This window comes from Nipponia nippon, unplaced genomic scaffold (genome assembly GCF_047370975.1).
Source record: "Nipponia nippon isolate SJK-2023a ecotype South Korea unplaced genomic scaffold, ASM4737097v1 scaffold_5, whole genome shotgun sequence".
Taxonomy (NCBI): Eukaryota; Metazoa; Chordata; class Aves; order Pelecaniformes; family Threskiornithidae; genus Nipponia; species Nipponia nippon.
The window spans coordinates 77291800-77314106 of NW_028262369.1; the positions used below are offsets into that span (position 1 = coordinate 77291800).

The following is a 22307-nucleotide window of genomic DNA, read 5'->3' on the forward strand; positions in this document are numbered from 1 at the left end:
AAATTATTCGAAGTGTGTTTCTTGTGTTATTTTCCAGAAGAAAATTAGAACTGCAACAGGGCCTCATCATTTCTTTTGGGCAGGGGATCAAGTTGAAAAGGAAAAGGTTCCAGGAGCTTAGTGCCAACACCATGCTTCCATAAGAATAAATCAAAATTATGACAGCTACTCTGTAATAAGCACCTTTTCAGGCTTATGTTCATTAAGTAAATGTATGAACCAGCCACTGTCGAGACAAGGCAATCTTTGATGCACAGTTGATCATCACCGTAAGCAGTATAGTACATGATGGAATTTAATTGATTTTGGGTTTGAAATTAACCTGGAGAACTAAAAAGTGTATCCTTTATTACTCTGATTAACAGAACAGTGAAGCAGTTTAGAAAGCTGTGGTCAGCAGAATGGCAGTCAGTAACCCTTATTACATAGATGGGTGTTTTGTGTATAAAATTGCAACTTCTTATACCACTTTTAAAATCTATGCCGAAGCTTTTAATAAATGCCGTTCAGGCTCTGAAGCAGCTCCCACACTCTCTCAGGATTGCCTTGCCACTACTGTCTTAAAGTGCAATTGCCTTGCCACTACTGTCTTAAAGTGCTCTCTTCCTACAGAGGATCTGGTCAGCAATAGCAGCAGCTGCTGGAACAGTGCGTTCAGCATGCCAGACTGAAATTCATGTTTCAGGAATGTCTCCTAGGGGGGTTGAGCAATTCAGTCAGATTCGTAGTTAAAAGCCTTTCACTGTAACACAATTACCCTGCAGTAGAGAAGAGGAATGGTTGGCATTTGTTTGCTACAAATGTGCTTTGCAAAAACCACTATTACAAAATCCTTCCTCAGGTGAAAATTCCACTGACAATGGGATTTACCTCTGCTAGAATTACAGGCTGTTGGATTGGGAATATAAGGAAAAAAGCAAAGCTATCAACAACATTTTTTATGGGTTTCAACATCAATTTGCTCAAAAATATTAGATTTTTTTCTCTCTGAAAAGTAGTAACTACCACTGTCCAGCAGGACCCCAACAGTGCCAGGAAGTTGTGGTTTAGGGCTGTTTAGAAAAGCACATATTTTATTTTTTCTGGTTCTGATTGATTCTCATTGTCATACAAAACACAGAAGGTCCTTGCAAAGAATATATCATCTGCCTTAGGCAGGTGGGTTACTCTCACTGACCAGGTTACAGATTTAACCGGCCTGTAGCCATCCAATTTGCAATTTCCATCACACATTCTGCAATTCTGGCTTAGTCTGAGTCATGGCCTGAAACAAGAGAGGAAACCACCACTGTCTGGCCAAACTGTGTCATCTTGCAATGCGAGTACTGTGTATTCCTCTGGCTCATGATTCCCACAATCAAGTCCTAGCCTTCCAGCCCACCAGGGAACAAAAGCGAGGGTATGCAAACTTGGCCCTCTGTAGACCACCCTTCTGCCTCCTAGTAAGTGAAATGAAGGCTCACACAGAGCAAGCGGGGCAGAGGATTGAAGCACATATGTGCTAGTGAGAGTTGTGCGATACAGGGTAAGAAGAAAAGAGTGAGGGGTGACTTGGATGCTTCATAGATTCTTTATGATAGAGCCAGAGATTGTGACAGTAATTAAAGCTTAGGGGGTCTGGGGAGGAGATAGGGCCAGACCACAGATGGAGTTAGTTAAGGCACTTGTTTCCCGCTCAGCTGAGATCTAAGCAGGGGAAAGATGGAAGAAAAAGGAAAAGAGACGAAGTGAGTGGTGATGCAAGCAAAAAAATGGAGGGAAGAAACTGTGAGGGGTAGTGCAGGGAATGGGGGAACACTGTCTGGAGATTGGCTCTTAAGACTTTCAGGTGTTCACTCAAAAGGCCCAGGGTACAGAAGGTGGTTTCTTATCTCAGGATACCACAGGAAACTAACACATTAACACTTTGTGCATGTACTCATCAGCCAGCAGTATGACAGTGAAACAGAGGCCAACGGACAAGTTGATTCTGCCAGAGTAGACATAAAGGAGAGAGCTTGACCAGTCAGATCTGCGCAACCTCTTGGCTTTGCAGGGATTAGTATCTAATTTTTGGCCTGACGTGAACTCCCCCAGTCATGTAATTTAAGTGGTGTGAAATACAAAGATATGTAACTGTTGAAGGATTGTATACTCCATATTGTCTGAAGAAGCAGTCTCATGGCAACATAATTTTCCTCCTTTCCACACTTGCTTTCTTTTGGAGTCCAGAAGTGATATGCTTTCAAAAGTACATTTTGTAAAGGATTATGCAGACGAGGTGGTCAGTGCACAGAAAAGAGGCAATTCATGGACTTGTCAGACAAATTTGTAACCTGGACATAGGACAAAAAGAGAATCATATGATAGCAGGGTTGCTGGTCTGGACAGAGGGAGAAGGCAGAACATCTAAAACAGAAGGAAAAGAGACTGTATTTTTGTAATGTTAAATTTGAGCTGGTGGTCCAGGTGATATTCACAAGCATCATGCTCTTTTCTTTCAAGCTGCTACAGAATAATAATAATAATTGCATGGGTTGAGTTCAGTTAGGCTACTGAAACAAATGTCTTGTAAATAAATTAAACAAGTGCAAAACAATTAATCACAGTGCAAGCACGTGTAATCACTCCACAGGTACGTGAGAGACTGCAATGATTTTAAACGCACCGGGAAGAGGTGATTTTGGGAAATATCTATCTACCTTCATATAAGGGAGAAACTAGAGAAACATAAGAAATAGGAAAAAATACTAAGAAAACATGAAATACAGCCTGAAAAAGCACTAAGAGAATGGTTGTTAGAAAAACTTACATATATTTTGTGCTGAAACCTGGTGATGCTACAGGCAAAATAACTTGCTTCTTGTTGTTCAGATCCTCCTCTAAGCATAAAACTAGATCTTCATAGATTCTTCAATGCAGCTGTCTACAGAGATCCCCTGCTCTTATCATGAGCTTCTTTTCCAACAGAAACAATCTGCAGGATCTCAAACTCCAGATAACCACTTAGGCCAAGAAGCAATAACAATAATAAATACCTTTTGTGTCCTTCAAAATGAGTCATGTTGTTCAAAAGGTAAGAGGGATTTACTCATAATGGACAGGCAGTGATGATTCAGCAATTACATTTTCAACAGACTGTCAAACCAACTTCACTGAACTGTAAGAATGCATCTCTACTGATCTCACGGAAATACACAAAGGGAGTTGTTTTTAGATGACTAGAAGCAAATGCATTACTTAAAACCAGAAGTATAAAAGAGAGCCTGATGAGCAGCCAAGTCTCCCAGCAGACAAGCCAAACAGATTTCTAAGCCCTCTTGAAGATGTCTTTGCGTTCCTTCTTGGAAGAACATTTTCATAAGCAGTTATCCGGATTTCTTTTAAAAAGTAATGCATTCCCATCATACAGCTCCAGGTCACTACTGCTAAATGCCAAAAACACAGATATTCCATTCTGTGCTTCCAGAAATACTTGAAAATGCATCAAATGTTAAAAATGTTTGACATTGCAAAGTACCACGTGATTAGTTCATCACAAGTGAATTCTGGTCTATCAGAAAGGTTGCATATAAAGATTTTTAGGAAATCCTTGAAGAGAAATAACAGCTACCTTTGCAGCACCTAGTGAAGGCTAGCCTTTAGATATATATAAAATATAGGTAAATCCCTGCTACACCAATCTATTCCAAACAAGTTGATTTGAAAAGGCCCACACACATATTAATGTCTATGTAAGTAGGACAGAAATTTAGAAGTCTCTGTGTGGGTACAGAGAACTTTTTCCATCAACTTTAGGAAGAGATGGGGAGGACTCAAATGCCTGTGATACAGTTCTCTCTGAGACTGAACCAACCTTTGAGCCACCTCAACCCACTTTGTATTCAGGTGAAAATGATACATTTAAATCTATTGACAATGCTTACAGAAGTTAACAGTTCAGTATAACCACCCCTTTATAACTTGAAAATCAGTAACAGTTGAAGAAACGAAGAAATAATTTTTCTTCTGAGACACAAGTCAAGGAAAACTTTAAAGGGAATATGATATAAAAACATTCTAAAAAACAATTCCAATGCGGATGGAACCATATACAAATGGCACTCAGTCAAGAATTTCTTAGAACCATCCAACTGAGAGGTTAGAGTTCAAAGACTTTAAAATTCAGATTTATTTCTGGCTGAACAAAATATGTAGTGTTGACTTCCTGCTGCTTAAAGTAAAAGGCACTGAGCAGATTCCACCAAAACAAATGGAAAATGGAGCCTAAGCAGGGTAGCATAAGACAGACCAGCCAGGCACTTTTGCATTTACTCTGCTTTTCTTATCTCATAGGATGGATACAACAAAATGTGTTTGTGTGTGTCTGTACCCATGCAGAAGGCTATGTGAAAGTATATAAATATATGCCTGCACACAGTTATTCTTTACAATAAATAAATATAATAAACTTTGTTCTACATATTAGCATTCAAGCTCTGGCTGCCGGATCAGAACATTTTGTGTGTATGCATTGCTTGGAAAAAGACAAAAAAAAGCAGCTGGAATCTTTGGCAAGTCATGTAGTGCTGCTCACAATCAGCATGTAGAAGGTTAAAATTAGAGTCAGAACTTGTTTTTGACATATTTTAAAAATAACTGACATTTGTCCTGGGAATGTACAACATCTAGCATGCATTAGAAAAAAAAATCTTTCTACATCTGAGCACACTGTAGCAAAACAAAAAAGGAAAGCTTTCAACAAGCAAAAAAAGCAAAATGGCAACATCATCTTGAGATGCATAAACAGGAGAATAACCTGCAGGGCACGAGAAATAATCCCTCTGCTAAGCTCTGCATTGCTTAGGTCACAGCTAAAGCACCATGTCTGATTTTGGGCACTGTATTTCAGAAAGGTTTTGGTGTGAGAGGACTAGAGGCAACATGGTAACAGTCTTCAAGGATATAAAAGGCCATTGTAAAGAGGAGAATAATATTAAGTGTTTTCCCTGTCTACTTTGCACAGGGCAAGAAGTAATAAACTGGAATAAACTTTAAAATTAGACGTTGAGAGGGGAAAAAATCTAACAGTGCATGTACTGAAAGACTGGAATAGATTGCCTGGAGAGATTGTGGGTTGTCTGTTATCAAAGTTTTTTAGGAAGAAATGTCTATCAGGAATGATAGAACTATAACTCTGGTTCTGTTCACATTAGGTTTGTATTAGTTTCCTTTCAGCACAAGTTTTTACACAGTTTAGTCTCCGATAATCTCGTTTGGTTTAATCACTCAAAATACAAAGTTTTCAAATGGATCTTTTGAATTTGCCTTGGAGAGGCAATAGGTCACACTACTGAAATTTGCTTCTCTCAGATTATATTCATATAATGTAGTTATATATATTATAACAAGCAAGTAAAAACTCTTTTATTGTGAAATAAATAACTCAATGCTTGAAAATTGGATCAGCTGTTACATTTATGGCTTAATGTCTTAATTACCGTTGCCTTAGATGGATTTTTTTCCTACTGATTGTGCTACTACTTCATTTATTTAAAATATGTGTCCAAAGTGAGGGCCACTAGGAGTTTCATGCTATCAGCATGACCCAGAGCTATTTCCCATTTCTTTCCCTATTCTTTTTTTTTAATCCTTTCATTAGGCTTTTCCCTTACCTACAGACTTAATAAGCTTGATCAATAAAGTAAACAACAATGAAAAAAATTCAAGAACTGTACTCCCCCTCTGCAAAAGTACAGTTTTAAAGCAAACAATAATATAGAACTGTTGGAACCAGAACATAACAACAATAAAACTGACTTTTTCTTGACCTCAGATTTGCTTTTGAAGTTATGGAATATTTCCAGTTGTGTGGGTGTATAAAAGCAAGCAGGAACTCTAAATACTAACTACACCAGCTTTAACTTCTCTTCCCACTCACAAAACACCACTTACATACAAGCAGATAGGATATCAAAATACTAATACTGTTCAGATCTGCATTACACATGTACTAATGCTGAGGCTGAGAAAATGACTAACAAAATGTGTGCTTAAAATGCTTTATAAATTCAATTCCAAAGCGTGAAGTGTTTTTCTGTGCACATAATATTATCATGAATAGCTCTCTTGATGATCAGTGACCTCCAAAGACAGCATGAAAAACCCTCATCCAAATACACCATAAGAAATGGCTACCTTTAACATGTCCTTTTATCATATTCATGCTAAACAAGGCTGTTTTCCCAAAAGAAAGGCAATTTCTATTATTTCTAATCACATTTTAAAATGTGTTACATGTTTTTAGTAATCAGCTCAGATGACACAAGCTACAGGAAAGAGGAAAAGAAAGAAAGAAGGTGAGACAGTTCCTGTTTGAGCATGACAGCAATACAATACCCCACACAAGTAATACACTGAACTGTTTTGAATGCGAGGTGTTTTCTGTGGTTCTTTACAAGAAGCAGCAGTAAAAAAAATGTTTCTACGCTTAACACAAACTATTTGCCAATTTCCTCATTAAAACCAGGAACTCACATTAAGAGTCAACATACCAGTCAATAAAGATGTTACTACTACCTTCCAGTTATATTCATATCTGTTTTGGTTTGCATATGTGATGCAGTACATTTAGCTCAATCATTAGCAATGAGAACAGGATTTCTGGCCCTCCAGAATTTTGGGGATCTAAAACTTCAAGTAAGCACACACACTCACGTTAATTCTTGGTCCAGCAATTAGAGTGGGAAAGAATACTGCACAAGCATCACGGCTGAAAAAAAAAAAAAAAGGTGCCATTATATGTATAATGTAATACCATCTGCAGTAGACTTCATATTAAAAAAGCAATAAATGTAGCACATTAATCCAGGCTTTGCAATTACCCTATATGGACTAGAATAATTTAACTCTCTGAATAGGTTTAAGAAAGGTAAGAATAATAACAGCTGCTATTAATTTGGGGGGAGTTTTTAATCTTTTGCTATCGTTCAACATTACACAAAGTTTGTACAGATTCTCCATAAAAATAAGCTAGTGGGTTATTTATTGTGTGTAAGCAAGTAGCTATAAATGAATTTCTTTCAAGTGTCTGAGGGAATCTTTGTGAAGTGTATGTTCATAAAATAGCATTACATTCAGCTAAAAATGAAAATCCAAATTAGCTGCAAAATCCTATCATTACAGTGATTAAATCCAAGGCTTACCTAAGCCTATATTTCAAATGAAATATTTCTGAATTTATTTAAAAGGCTGTGAGCAGACTACTTAACAGCAAGAGCTTAGCACAAAAAAATGCTGCTACAGCAGCCTGTCACCCTTTAGCCAGCAGCTTTATCTTTCACTAGATTCTAAAATGCTTTTTTCCCTTCCTTGTAGATGTACAGTTGTAGCAGCACATTTCACAGCGTCGCTGCAGCTGCACTTAAAAGCATAAATTCAAACTCAAATTTTCAGAAGCTGAGCCAAATTTAACCTTATTTCCATATTTGGATACTTACCACTGCAACTGAGATAAAGAAAATGAAACAAATCACTATCAGAAAAGTCTTGCTGTTTTTCTCTACTACAAAAAGCCATGAGGTACTATGCATGAATTTGACAGTTCAACTACCTGTGCCATTTAGTCCAATTCCTCTCTTCCCCCTCCCATGCCCTCCACGTGGATTGAACAGCCCCTCCAGAACGGGCCGTGTTCCACTGGCATTACTAGAAGGACATGTAGCATACCAGCGTGTCACAAAGCCAAAACTAGTCTGGGTAGTAACCATTTTCATCTGTAGTTCTGTGAGATGACCCGTGTGTGGCTGAAGAGAAATACGCACAGGCAATCCATTTCCTTCTAAGTTCTTGAATGCTAAACAGTAAGTAAACAGAAATTTGCCAGAAGGAATAACCTTTGTCAATAGTCTCAGAGGAAAATGCTAAAATAGCATGCAGGAATTAGCCTGTTTAGTGATTCTTCTGGAACAGAAACATTGCATTTGTCACTCTTCATCAAATCGTTGCTTTGTCCAGCCCATCATTCAGCCTCTGACACTGGCAAGCACCAGGTATTTCAGAGAAAATGCAAGGAAACCCTATAGAGGACAATAACAAAGTACCTTATTCTAGATGTTTTCTCTTTCTGGCCCAATCATTTATTTTTGTGTTGTCCAAAATATTTGTGGCTGTTCTTATTATCCTTTAGAAATTAATTATTCTTTTGTTCAGTCCTGCTAATGTATTGGTTTTGCAGATATCTTGTACTAGTGAATGATTCAATTTATTTATACGTTGCATCTAAAATATATTTCAGTAGCCCTAAACTTAGGTTTTAAATGTGTGACAGTTCTGTGTTTCATCTTTGCACTGATCTTGGATTGGGAGAAGTAGTAATTGAAAGTAGCAGATCTGTCTTCCTGGGTTTTATATCTCTACATTACCTGTTTGCTGATCTTCATAAAGCTACACAGTCCCAGACTTTTCAGCTCCTCTCATTTGGAAATCTACACATTTATCTTTGCGTTTGATCCCTTTTCTTATTTTACCCGTCTTTTTGAGAACAGGTGTTCAAAACTTAAATGTAGTGTTTCAGAAAGAAGTAAAATTTGAGGTCTTTATATGACACGAGCAGCTTAGCAGAACAGATTTGCTGTGCGAGCCCGACCAGCTGCAAAGCACACAAGCAGTACTTGGGGTACGCTCACTGTCCGGTGATAACGTACTGTCACAGGGTCCCTTTCCCCTTTTGGTCCAGAATCCGAGCACTGGGAGCCGATGCCTTCAGGCAGCACCGATGTGGTGCCGAAGGCCAAGTCATACTTGTTTGGAGGATGGCGAATCACCTGCGTAGGTAAAGCGCAATGTATTGCTGAACCTTCACTGGGTCTGTTTAGCCAAAATCTAAATTGCTGTTCCCGTAAAAGGGCCGGTTGCTGTACTGTCACCATCTCTTAGGCTAGCTAGAAAGGACCAGCGTGGTCAGTTGTATGCAAGAACTAGCAACCATTTAAACTAAGAACTGACTACGGCACTCAGCCATGTCCTAGTGCTTCAAACCACTGATGCTTTTATTGCATTAAAGACACAGAAAAGATTTACCTTTTATTATCTACACAAGTTAAAAGACGGAAAGCCTGCAGACACTGTGTTTCATTATGGAGATGAGTTTTCTTCTGGTAAGTAACTGGATGTGCATGAGATGATTGCAAAAAGACAGACACTACAGAAATTGTATGATGACTAAAGTAATTTTGTAAAAGATTGTGTACCCTATTTTATCTCTACTGTTGCTAGAAGGGGGATGACAGTGTTACAGTGGGTGTGGCTAGGCTAAACGTTGCGTAGCGTGTGACCTGCATATTCCCAGAAGCACAAACATTTTTCTGAGCGAAAGGTACGTGCCCATATGCTTTCTTTTCAGGCAGCTTACGTTCTGAATATTTAGTATACCCGTCACAGGTCTTGTTTAGACTAGTACAAGGTATGTGGGGACTTTCTTATTGGGTCATCAAAGCTTACTATAAAGAGCAAAAGACAGATGGATATGAAGCTGACTGCATGCCGCAGAAACCAATATGCCTTAACCATATTGGCCCAATGGGCTGCCTAGGCCTGAACAGCTCTTACTGAAGTTCATTGGAACTGACAGAGTTAGTGCTTTTAAATGTAAGTGAATGGATCTAAGACACAATGTACTGGCTTGTATTGCAAGTTGAGATAGTATGGTCCCAATTCACCAGACCAACAGACTAAAACCAGGCTGTTCTGAAATACTTCATGGTATATCAATATTCTGATGGTTGCAACACTTCTTGCTCAACTCCAAGTTTCAAATTCATTTTTGTACAGATTAATTCATACTACTTGACCCAGTAGAGATGTAATAAATACAATAAGGCTGAGAAATTTTTCATATAATTGAACCCTCAGAAAAGATACTGTGGCATTTGGAGAGGTGAGGCAAATTGCCTTTATGCCTTTCTCCTACCAAATGACATATTAACAAAAAGATTGATACTTTCTTGGCACAGGCTGCAGCCAATGAATGAAAACCCTTTAAGGACAACAGGGATTCTGTGCAGAGCATTTAAAAGATTTTGCTTTACCTTCCAGGCAACTCTTCACCAACACACCTGCATCTCAATGACAGACTAATAATCTGGAACTTACTTAGAAAAAATACCCATCTAAATGTATATATTCCTTTTTAAATGACATGAATATGATCATATCAGTATAATAAAATGGTCTCAAGAGTTTTCACAATCACCTGATACCACCTTATACCAGGCCAAAAAGTGAATACTTGTACCAGAAGTGAATACTTGTACCAAAAAGTGAATCCCTTCAACACAGTAATATGCTTACTATGCTTAAGAAAGAAGAATAGAGTGGGAACTGGCAGCCAAGGAAAGATTATTTTATACATCTTGTAGGCAGTTCAAAATAACCATGTCAGGACTTGTTGCACTACTGTGAGCATATATGCTAGTTGTGCGCAAGTTACATCTTGTTATTTCTTGACCATCATTAGATATAGAACAGTTTTACATCTCTGAGCAGTCAGATATAGCTGAAGACACCAAAGGACACAGAAAGTACCTCCAGTTATGTATCCTGAATTCAAATGTCAAAAAAATGAACATTTGCCTAAAAATTCAACATGTGGTATATTTCCAAGAAAAGTTATTTTCCAGTGAAAAAATGTCAAATTTCCATGAAAAATGCTTTTTTAACTACACGTTAAATTGGAGAAATATTTTTCATCCTGAAAACAAATCCAGGTTACAAAGAGCAGATTATAGTAACCATTCTGGGTTAAAACTAAAACAAAACTAAAATTGTTTTAATTGTCTTCCTTTTATCTAATTTAATCCACCCCTAGCGAATTAATTTAAATAACAACAACCAGCTCTTAAATAATCTTCTGATGAAACGCTAAAACAGACTTATTGCCAGTGGTGACAGGAGATTTCCATATGCATATAAAGAAATTCTTACATATCTGTGTAAATCACTTTGTACTGGTTGATTTGATAAGCGTGCAATTAATGTCAGTTTTGGGAGTATAATTCCCTGGCATGGTAATGCTATTGCTGAAATATATACATACACACACACTCTTAAGTTGTTTATTATGGGTAAATTCCTGTAAATGATCAAATATAAAGACTACATGACCATTGATAAGCAGAACAAAATTATGGTTCACAGAATCACAGAATCGTTGGGGTTGGAAGGACCTTTGGAGATCGTCTAGTCCAACTTCCTTCTCAAAGCCCATTCTAGATGCCTCATATCAAAATACCCCTTAGTGATTCACACTTCTATGAATTTTCACTTTTTTCACCTGTTACAACAAAGGCCTTAAATTACCTTTTCATGCTATTTCTATACAGTGGTGATAGGTGCCTTGGAAATCTTTTACAAAGCAGGTAGTTGGTTTCATTGGAACACATCATCTATTGAACCAAACTAATCATATTCACTATTCTGAGATGCTCATGACATAAGATCTAACTGGAACCAACTTTGCTATGACATTATTTGTATCCTTCAGCCTCTTCAGTCTACACAATTCAGCGTTTCTTATTTATACTTTAATTTTGCTCTGTAGTCTTTGTATAAAAGCCATATTCTTTCAAGACCAAGATCTATTAATAGCTTAGTGCACTGAAGATACACATGCTATGTAGCAGCACTCCTGGACTGACTATTCCACTCTGAGTAATGCAACAATAGTGGTCCTTCACAGAGGACTGTGATATAACTACACACAATATATATCTGTGATATTCTTTATAATAATACAACAAGTAAATACCAGTCAACAAACTAAGGTTCCAGTTTTCCAGCCTCAGATAATAAATAATGCTTCCTGTTTCTTGGTTGTTATTTTTGAGGTTCCTTCCTCAGAGCTCAACACAGTGATGATGGGACACTTCCCCTGCACCAGAATGGCAGTAGGGAAGGTAGTTTTCATTTGTTCTACTGCCCAGACTGAATTTTTTTGCAATCGCATGGCCATTTCCTTTTATTGTAGTGGAATTCCTTAACCGAGCAAGATTAAAAGTGAACTGTCTATGTAACAAAGAATACCGAAGCAGGAGTGGGAGGAACACCAGAAAAACAGGGAGCATAGAGGAGGAGCACAGAAGTATCAAAAATGGTTGTGGAGCACATTGTAGAAGAGGGCGAGAGATCATCAAACAATCCTCTACAAATCTACTATATTAACCAATTTCTAGGGCAGAAGGTTAAGTGGTATTTCTCGTCCTATTTTGTTACTCAAAGAAACTTCCTATATCATTAGGCTCCTGTAACTACAGTATAAGATCATCATAGCAAGGGGTTTGTTGTGTTTGTTTTTAGAGAAATTAAAGAATGACTATGAGATATACACGTGACTAGTTCCTAAGCAATGCAAACAGCAATACTTCTCTAAATATATGAAAAACTTTTATGGAAGCATCTAAACCACTAGACTTTGTATCTAGCCTTCTTTGGAAAGAAGGATGAACTGGCTTGGCTTTGCGAGTCTGTTAGACATATTTAAAAGAAAGTCAAGAAAAGGAAAGAGTCCGAATAGACGTCATGAAAACTAAGAAGATAAGAAAAGTTGAAGTTCTGAAAAGAACCCTTTCACTGAGCCTGCTAATAAAGACGGTCCATCTCTTCATTACCATGCTACTCATCCACCTCTGTTACACTGCACAAAAGGGAAAAAAGCGGTCTTTATAGTTGTACATGATTATATTTTCCTTTTGTATTGAGTTCAAAGTCTTTTCTAAAAAAGCAAGAGTAGATTGCTCACAATGTAATGGGCCATTCCCAGGAAACGAAAAAATGGCCTTAACGTTTTATATTAATACAATAGGTTATGTATAAAACAGGTTTTAAAAAGTTAATGCATATTAGCTTAGAACAGCCATATTTTAACACTGTGCGACTGAAAGTTCCAGTAGAGCAGATGAATGGAACTATAGAAGAAAAAAACCTGCTATGACAAAGGGATAAAGGTTTAACTAAAAGGACTCAAATCTATATTTCAGGTGCCTCTTTACCTTCCATCAGGAAACGAGTTATTAGGAGTAATGAAATCAGAGATAGAAAATACAAAAACTTTTTAGATCCTTCTGTGCAAGGCGGTGACACTGGCCTTTACTTCTTCACTTTATAATGATTCCTTTGAGTTGTGGTTCTGAAAAAGCTGTGAAACATCTTCCTGTTATTTCTTTTTCATCTTTCCAAACACTGGCCAGGAATAACCCCATCCTATTCTTTTCTTGGGTTTTTGAAACACATATTGACTGTAATGACTATAAATTATCTGGTTAATGTGCCGGATTTATAAAAGTGTTAGAGCTCCTCTACGCTGCTACCAGGTGCCTCTGAGAAGGTGCAAGGCATGAGACAGAATCTTACTTTTTCCGTGCCTGCTTCTACTTTAGGCCACTGCAAATATTTAACTTTTGAAAATTTTGTTAAGTTAACTGGATTTTAGGACGGTCTCACCACATCACTCTCCTCCTGATGGGCTGTTAGCTCTTTCTTCACCAGAAGTAGCAGTAGATTGCTAGCCAACATCACCTCTGCCAAGTATTTTCCTATAGTCACCATCTTGATAGTCAACTTCTGGGTGATAAGCTTCCTTAAATTTGCTTTTAAGTTTCAGATACAGGCTTCTACTGAACTCCATTACAATCTGCATATGTAAAAGAAGCAACTGTATAATAGCTATGGTCACTCTTACTGTACTGTACTGACTACTCCAAAACCACCACAAACACTGAACCAGTAGAAGTTTTCAGTACGCGTTATTACACACAGACACACTGCAAAATACAGGAAACCAATTAATAAACCTTGCAGTACCTGCATCTTCAGCACTTGTCGTTGGCTGTTGACCTAGGAATGTAGCTGAATGCCTTAAGTGCTGCATGACAGAAATGAACTGGTACTACAGAATTATATATCCCCTCCATAACCTTTTCAGTCTCCTAAACCAACACTGGAACAAAATCAAGGTCTTGGGATGAAATGTCTTAAGAAACACCAAAACCACCTCTTCCTACCTCAAAATCTTCTTCAGATCATTTTGATCTGAGCAGAGCCATGACAACCAGAATCCAAAAGAAAGCATTTCAGTGTCCAGAGAGGAGCTTCTGCAGTGGAAGATTCCAGGCTTTGGGATTTCTCACGACAAAGATTAGCAGCAGTCATATTAGAATTTTTTTTAAGACTTTTTTGGACAGCTCAACATCTACTACATGGAGGAAACTTCCAAAATTTAAACAAGTGCTCTCCTCCAACAGTTCCTCCCATCCCACCTAAAATCCAATTCGAAAAATACAAACCATCTTAAAAAGAGTTGCCAGTAGTCTGTTATCAAGCATTGGCTGACCTCAGCTCTTATGATGCTCGTTTCTTTGCTGATGGCACCAACCAGATTATTTAGATACAGAACACTGTTTGGCTTTCCTGCCACACTTTGCATTTGACTGGTAATTCCTGATAGAAAAGTGACCTGTATACAGAATTGTGAGTGAAGTAAGGAAGCAGGACCGCATATGCTAGTGATCATCTCGAGTAAAGGATATTACAAAACCACAGCTGTAAGTACAAATTTGTCTACTCCAGATCTAAAAAATACATATTTCCTTATTAAAGGCGTTCAGAGTTTCTGCTCTATATAAACTGTTCTCAGGAGAAGTTGTATTTGACCTTCTTCATATCTATAATTATTTCATTTATGTTATGGTACTTCCCCGTGGTCCCAGTTTGGATTGAGACCACTTTAGATCTGCACCAGCTGGCATTGTATGCACACCATGGAAAGACAACCTCTACCTTGTGTAGTAAAAAGTTTAAAAATCAACAGTACTTGAAGATAGAATTTTGGTTATCTTTTCAGAGATATGTTATCAGATTGTGAACATACTACTGAAGTGAAAATGGCAGAAGACCTGACCTCTTCCCGACTTTTCTGAGTAGTTTCATGAATCCAGTTTTTGTTTGCACAAATGGTGCGCATGGAGAGAATCCTTTTATTCCTATGAATGAAAGTATCTGTGTGCAAATGAGCACATTCACATGCAAAGAGATGTATTTGCACAAGAAGCATTTGCCCACCTGCCACACAAGCCTTGGCATTTTGACTTTCAGTGTCTGGGTGCTCAGAAGCAGAGAGTGAATAGGAGAATAAGAATGCCAGCAATATTTCAAAAGTTGAATGGCCAGTCACTGTGAACAGCGAGCTGGAAGGATAAAAGAAAACAAAGGGGGGGAAATGAAGAAAAATGGAAATGTATAGAGAAGATTCTTACAACGGTTCAGATAAGGCAAGTAGAAAGACCACCACTTCCCAGAGCTGAAGTAACGGCAAACTGGAAGCAAGGAAAGAAGAGGAAGCACTACAAATGAAATCAAGGCTTCTGACAAATTCCTTTGTTTGCCTTCTTATTTAGCAGCTAAATAAATTGCATACAAGGATAAAATCTTCTCTGAAATAATGCAGTCTTCCCACACTGAGATCCTGTAGATGAGACCTGGAGAGACTCTTAAAATACATGAAAATGAGTTTTTTTCCATTCATGTATTTCCATTCTTCCTTATACAAATAATCAGCTCATAAGAAATAGAAGTGCTGTTGCTTTCTAGACTTTCCTATGCTGCTCGGAATCACTGCTACTTCGACAGCATAGGCCACTAATTTGTTTCACCAGGCCAATTTGGCCTTCTGGTAATAAAAGTTTAACAGTCAGTATTGGAAAAAATCTGAGACTAGTGCATCATGCAGCTGAGGACCTGCATCCTTAAACCCCATATTATCAGAAGCAGCAAGACTATCCAGCTCATTTCTTACCTGTTTCTCATTACACCTTGTATGCAGCTAAGAAATTGCAGTATATATCCCAGAAGTCTATCCCAAAGCCAAAAAAACAACACCAAAAGCCCGTTGCACCTGCAATGGCTCTTCAGGAGCTGGCTGCTGACATACATATGCAGCAGGTGGACATTCAGTGAAGCATATAAATCCTCTACAGAAGACTAAGTGAGTAGGCTTTCTGGATACAGAGAAGGCTGCCAAAGTATGGCTGCTAGGTGGCTGATGCATTGTATCTCACAGGAGCCTTCCTGCACCTAGCAGAAGATTTTGGGGACATGAAGACCCTAGAGGTTATTTTTTTCTTTTTAATTTAAAATGTGTGATTACCCCTTACTTTCTGCCACCTGTTCTGCTTATAAACTTCTGCAGGACCCCTCTCTCTGCTCTAATTTCCAACAAGCTGTCATGTTACCCTAACCCATGGAGCTACCTCCTCCCCGAGGCATTGAGATGAGTCATGTGCATTCATGTATGCAGAGTGACAGCTGGCCCTAAGGCCAACCAGGGATGTGACCCATATATCAGATGCTTAATTTTCTTAAAACTTTGCACCCTGCTAAAATAAAGTAGACAACTCATGTGGAGCTTCACTTCTAGTGGCATTTCTGTCATTTCCGTGCCTGTTATAATGCTTTCTGGAAAGCTACAGTTCACAAAAAATGTATGGAAAAACTTGGGACTCCATTAAAATTTTCAGTATTTCAGACTCAAGACATCCTTATTTCTACAGGAACCCCAGGTGCAAATTCAGGGAGCCCTGTCAGACAAAATTGGATGTATTCTCTCTAAAATCATAGTCAGCTTGCTACTACAGAGTAGCCATCCTTACCCACACACTCCTCTTCCTCTTTCTTCACTTTCCGCCTGCTCACCAGACACCAAAGCCTGTATGATATATATCACTTAATTTTGTGTTACCAAACCCTCACCAACATAATTTCAACTAGTACAAAGCGTAGTCTCTGTAAACATTGCTTCAGGGTGTTTGTGCAAATTATTACAAAACTCCACAAGGTACTATTGTCCAGTAATGCTGCAAAAAAGGAAACAATATGAAAGCATTTTAAATAAAAAGCAGTTGTCGATGCCAAGAAGACATTATAACACGAATCTTCTTCAAACAGGAGTTGCCAGTGCATCTTAATATGTTTAAATGTGCGATTTATACTGTAAGAACAAAGAACACACCAGAAAACAGATGTGATCATCACTTTGTAAGGTTTCCTGAATGCCTCTGGATGAGCTTAATGAAGGAAGATGTCCTGATATCTGTAAAAAGTTTGAATACTTCTGCTATTTGAAGTATGGGATGTAAAATTAGATTAAGAAATATGGAAGTCTCAGCCTTTGATCTCCAGCTGTTTGCAGATCTAAACTTAAAAGCCAGCCAGAAACAGAAATGCTAATTTATTGCTGGATAAGCTTATTTCATTTCTTCATAGTATTTCTGGCTATCCATGTGTACACATCCCAACATGAAGCACAAGACAGACTCAGCAACTGAGACTGTGGTCCCAGTTGTGTCACACTGAAAATACATAGAGATATCTGGACGCCTGGTTCCTTGGCTGATTGAAAAAGAAATATTGAACCACATGACATTCCCTGTCACTAGGGTTTCAAAAAATAATTAAGGCAATTGTAAATCTATACCTTAAAGATTTATTCATATCATTATATAGAATTTCGAAGCTATAATAAAGTGAAAAGTTTCCCTTATTCTGAATGACCAGGAATTCCGCATCAGCCACATGCAGTTGCTAAGCTCCTTTGCAGTACCAATTTAAACAGTTCTTAAGTATTAGGTAACAAGATAGATTAATTCAATATAAAGTATGTTCTGTAACAGAGATTCATCTGTTTTTTTCTTAAAGAAAAAAATTCTTAGAGTGTACCATCTTTGTTGTCACTTTATGTGTCCACTGCAGGGGCCAGCAACAGCTGTGCTACCAATTGTAGATGTAGGCAGAGAGCCTGAACTATCCCAAAAGATGTAAGGAGTTGAGCCAGATGCTAAAAACTTGTAATCAAAATAGTCTCTTCACTGCAAGTTTGATCACTGCCCAAGAATAGATTTTTCTAATAATCTCAGCAAAGAAGCCATACGTGCTTATACTTAGGTACAGACAACAGCAATTTTAATGTAAAGACAACCTGTAAGGCATGATTACAGTTACCTGAGCAATGGAAGCCAAGGCAGGAAAAAATCAACCATTCCTGTTGTGTAAGGATTGCACACACCAAAAAAAAATTATGCACGTGAAAAAGACATTCTTGGCCAAAATGAACAGAATTGCATGGGATTATTGATTATATGTTAATGTTCTTGATATAGGAGATATAGGAGAGTCGCAGAAAATGACCTGCAACATCACCATCTCAGATCACCTCTAAAAATAAGAAGCAGTAGTACAGAAGTAACCAGAAAGGGGTTAATTAATGAATGTTACAAAAAAAAAAAAGTTCTAGTGACTTGTATTCTAATAATGGCTATTTTCTAGCCATTCTTTAAAAGTGTGTTATGTAGAATGACTAAAGGGGAGTTGATCAAAGGGTACAAGAACCCTTCATCTTTCTGTCACTCGCTGAAATTCAGCCCAAGAGAATAGTAACCAGTAGATATCCAGATGAAATTCATATGGAGTCCTGTATACACACAAGGACTTCAGTCCTTTTTCTATGTTTTCCTCAGAAAGAACCAGTTCCTAATGGCTTGATTATAGTACACAATCAAGCCTTTCAGGGTGGCATGGAAGGGAGGTTTGCTGGTGTGACTCTGAATGTCAGTAGCTTGTTTTTAATAATAAACATACACTAAAACTCAAGAGGGATATGTTTGCAGGACACTGTCGGCTTCCCATTATAGCTGCAAGACACTTCCAACATTTAAGAAGCAACATTTCCAAGCAATATTTGTAATGAATTTAGGGGTGTTTGGTCACTGGGAAACTTTTGGTACATTCTTGGATTTTAGCACATTATCTTGAAAACGTTCCGGTTTGACCCCATGAGTCGGCACTGCCTGGGTAACTGAGTCAAAATGAGAAGCAGGCTGTAATGCAGGAAGGAGGTTCAGGCAATGAAAGCAGTCCCATTGCGTTGTAGGAACACATTTCTCCCTGAAGACGTGACAGTTTGAAGGTTTTCTTTGTGACGAAACAAATGAGCTTTTGGGGCTTTCTGAGTGTTGATACACCACAACATAAGCAACAGGGAAAAACCACGAGATGCATTTCCCTCCTCCATTTCTAGCTCTGAACGGGAAATGAAGAGAAAGAAACCGTGGAAGATTTACTGGATGCTTTAGGGTTTCTCTTCCCCTGAAGTGATCATTGCAGGATTTCACTCACTGCCTCTAGAAGTATTTCCAAACAAGTTTTCCTCCTTCACACACATTGTGAATTTGAACACTGCCTCGATTAAGCATTTGAGTTCTCTTCCCCCCCCAGGAACTGAAATAGATTTCAGTGTCTATACAAAGTGCCTCACTACTATATGCAATGCAGCCTGTGAAATAAACCCACAAGACTTTATTTACCATGTCAGCTTTTATAAAAATCTGGTTTTAAACATCTCCAAGTTTTAAAACCTCAGCAGCTGTTAGAAACCTTGCCTGTTTGCTGGCCTGTTGCCTTCTGCTCTGAGCAGTGCTGAGAGCTGCACCTCTCGTTGTCGTGGCCAGTGCTTACGCTGGCATGCTCTCTCTGAACAGCTCTTGCTCAAATCCCAGCTATGACACTTTATTAAACCATGCAGTTATCACCATAATGCCACATTAGGGCCTGAGGAACCTAGCTCTGATAGTAGCGTGTCTTTTCAGTTCAAAGCCTGCAGCCAGGAGATTATTAAATCCCCCAGCTGTGAGAAAATTTTCCCATCCCAGAGTCAAACCAGTGACAAAGCACACAGCTCCCCCAGCCTCCTCTTTAGGCTGGAGACAAGTAATTTACTCCACATTTTCAGACTGATGAAATTAATTCCCCTCACACCCCCAAACCCACTGCCATGAGGTTTTGCGTCTTCCTCAACCGCTGGATAAAAGATATATGACTTGGGCTTCTTACACTCTCTTACACAGTGGAAGACTACAGGAAAGAAAAAACTAAGGCTTTTCACCCCATTTCAGAGTTCCTAAATTTCTTATGCCCAGCTGTCCACCCAACTAATAATGCTTTGCCTGGACAGGGCATCACACAGCACCTCTTGCCAGAATTTGTCACCCTCTATGAAGCGTTAATTCATATAAAAATTACACTTAGACATATGAGACAGTTAAAGGAGCAGTCCCACAGACAAATAATTATGTTCTTGCACAGAAACATCACCAAATACTACAATCACATGACAGTAATAAACAAGGTTGCCCACCTCACCCCTCCAAAAAATGAGAGGGCACATTTGCACACATCAACAGGCCTGCACAAAATGGGAGCTGAATTCATGAGTACATCTCCAAAATACAGGCTCGGAGAGATGAGATAAACAGCAGCCTCACGACAAGGAACTAGACACATTTCAGGAGGTCTGGTATCTCTTATCCCATATACCACTATGCCACATTGTAAGATAAGGGCTTGGAGAAAATGTCGATTCTCTCTGCAGGCAAATAAAGCCTGTATCTCCAGGACATAAAAAATAAAATTCCGAGACTGTTGAGAATCAAGAGTAACAAAGCAACGCCTCTCTTATTTCTAATTCCACAAGGCAATGATGTTAATGTTAATGAGCCAAGAAAACCCTTGCCAGTCATTTTCAAATGTTCATTCGTGTTCTGCACTCTGGACCAGATCCTTCAGCGACTTGCAGGTTCAAAGACTGCAAGGGAGACAGGGTTACTCAGGGCTACAAGAAAAGAAATAATGTAGTGCTTTAATCACAGACCATCCCTAAGTGGAAACCATAAATTAAGGATCTATACCTATATTACAGCCTTTCTGAGAAATGTTATGTATTTTACAGAATGATAATTTCAGTTCTAAGTAGATTTTATCAGTGTCTACAGGTGTTTTAATCGTCTATTGGTATATACTTGCTGGTAGTTTGATGGAGTGTGTGCTACAGCACTAATAAAAAATATTGATCTATAGCTCGAAAGTAGCTTAGCATTGAGTCATAAATCCCATTTCAATAGGACTTATTAATGTGATTTTTTTCTTTTTGTGATTTAATGCACTATGGCTATTTTATGCTAAATTTAGCTTTCCCACATGAGGCTCATAAACCAGAGAGCAGACAAAAGAATGATGATAAACCATGCCATCACCAATAAATGTAAAAAATATAAATTAGACACACATCTCTCTCAAAGATTTAGATGCTCCTGTTGGAGATCCTTGACCATAGCAATAACTGTTCTCCAAAATACCCTCATTATCTCCCTCCCTTCATTTGCTGATCTGCCTTAAAGACCTTACACTTACTTTCAGCTTGGCTTCCAAATATTTACACACACAAAGCATTGTTGTGGACATAGTGCCTGCCTGACATCAGTGAAATTTGTGAAATATTTTCCAATTTTGACACCTAATTTTTTTAGAAGTGGTTTCTGAACACTTGAAGTGGCAGATTGAGGGCTAGATGCAGCTGCAGTGTGGAGGAAGCAAATGAAGCAAACTGCTCTCCCATCCCATGAACTGGCAACTCTGTCATACAGCATGATGGGGAGGCAGGCACCACAGTCCCCAGGGACTCCCACTAGTCCTGTGCCAAAAATTTGCTGTCAAATCACTTTTGAAGATTCTAATGAGAAGGCTGACTCACTGCATATATTTTTTGATATTCTGAAACTTTGCGTCTTCCAGAAATGTCCCTGATTTTCAGGCTATTTTACAAGGTAGGTGTGAAACAAATCAGAGATTATGCCTTGCCAAAATAAAAATCCAAGAAATACTGGACTTGAGCATCATGCAGATGAAATTTGATAAAAATTTGCAGTAACTATGTAGCTGACAAAAGTCAAGATGTAGTTTCTGATGACAAAGCCCATGAATTTGCTTTTATTGTTACATTATGTTACTGACTGAGGTCCTTTCAGCTGTGTTTGGCCTGTACTAGACAGTCCCATTACTTTGCTTTCATGATGTTAATGACAATAGCAATAATTTTAAGAAGGCAAATATCAGCTAACACAGAGCCATCTTGAGTTTGTTTTGTGGCTGTGCATCTAGAAATATTTGCTGTAATTACTCACGTAGCTGGGGCAGCTGTATGCATCATATTTTGCTGGTTTGGGAATTGTGTGCTATTTTGGACAAGCCAGACAGGCCTTTTGAATAAGTGGCTTTAGTGTCTTTCTTCGTAGATGGCAATAGTGGCTAAATGATTAAATGCAGGAGATGGCAAAAATAACAAGTCCGTACTAATTATCAAATTTTTAGGGTGTCATAGAATAATGATGGCACACAGCTTTTGCGAGAGGAAGTTATCCAGCTTTGCTAGTTGATTCAGATGCCAAGCTCCATATTTGCTTGTTTGATTG

The 22307-nt window shown here is 38.4% G+C and overlaps 1 long non-coding RNA gene across 1 annotated transcript in view; it reads left to right on the forward strand.

Annotated features, from left to right (window-relative positions):
* LOC148052350 (uncharacterized) overlaps positions 1 to 22307 on the forward strand; it is a 70782-nt gene that overhangs the window by 21413 nt on the left and 27062 nt on the right. The window lies entirely within an intron of this gene.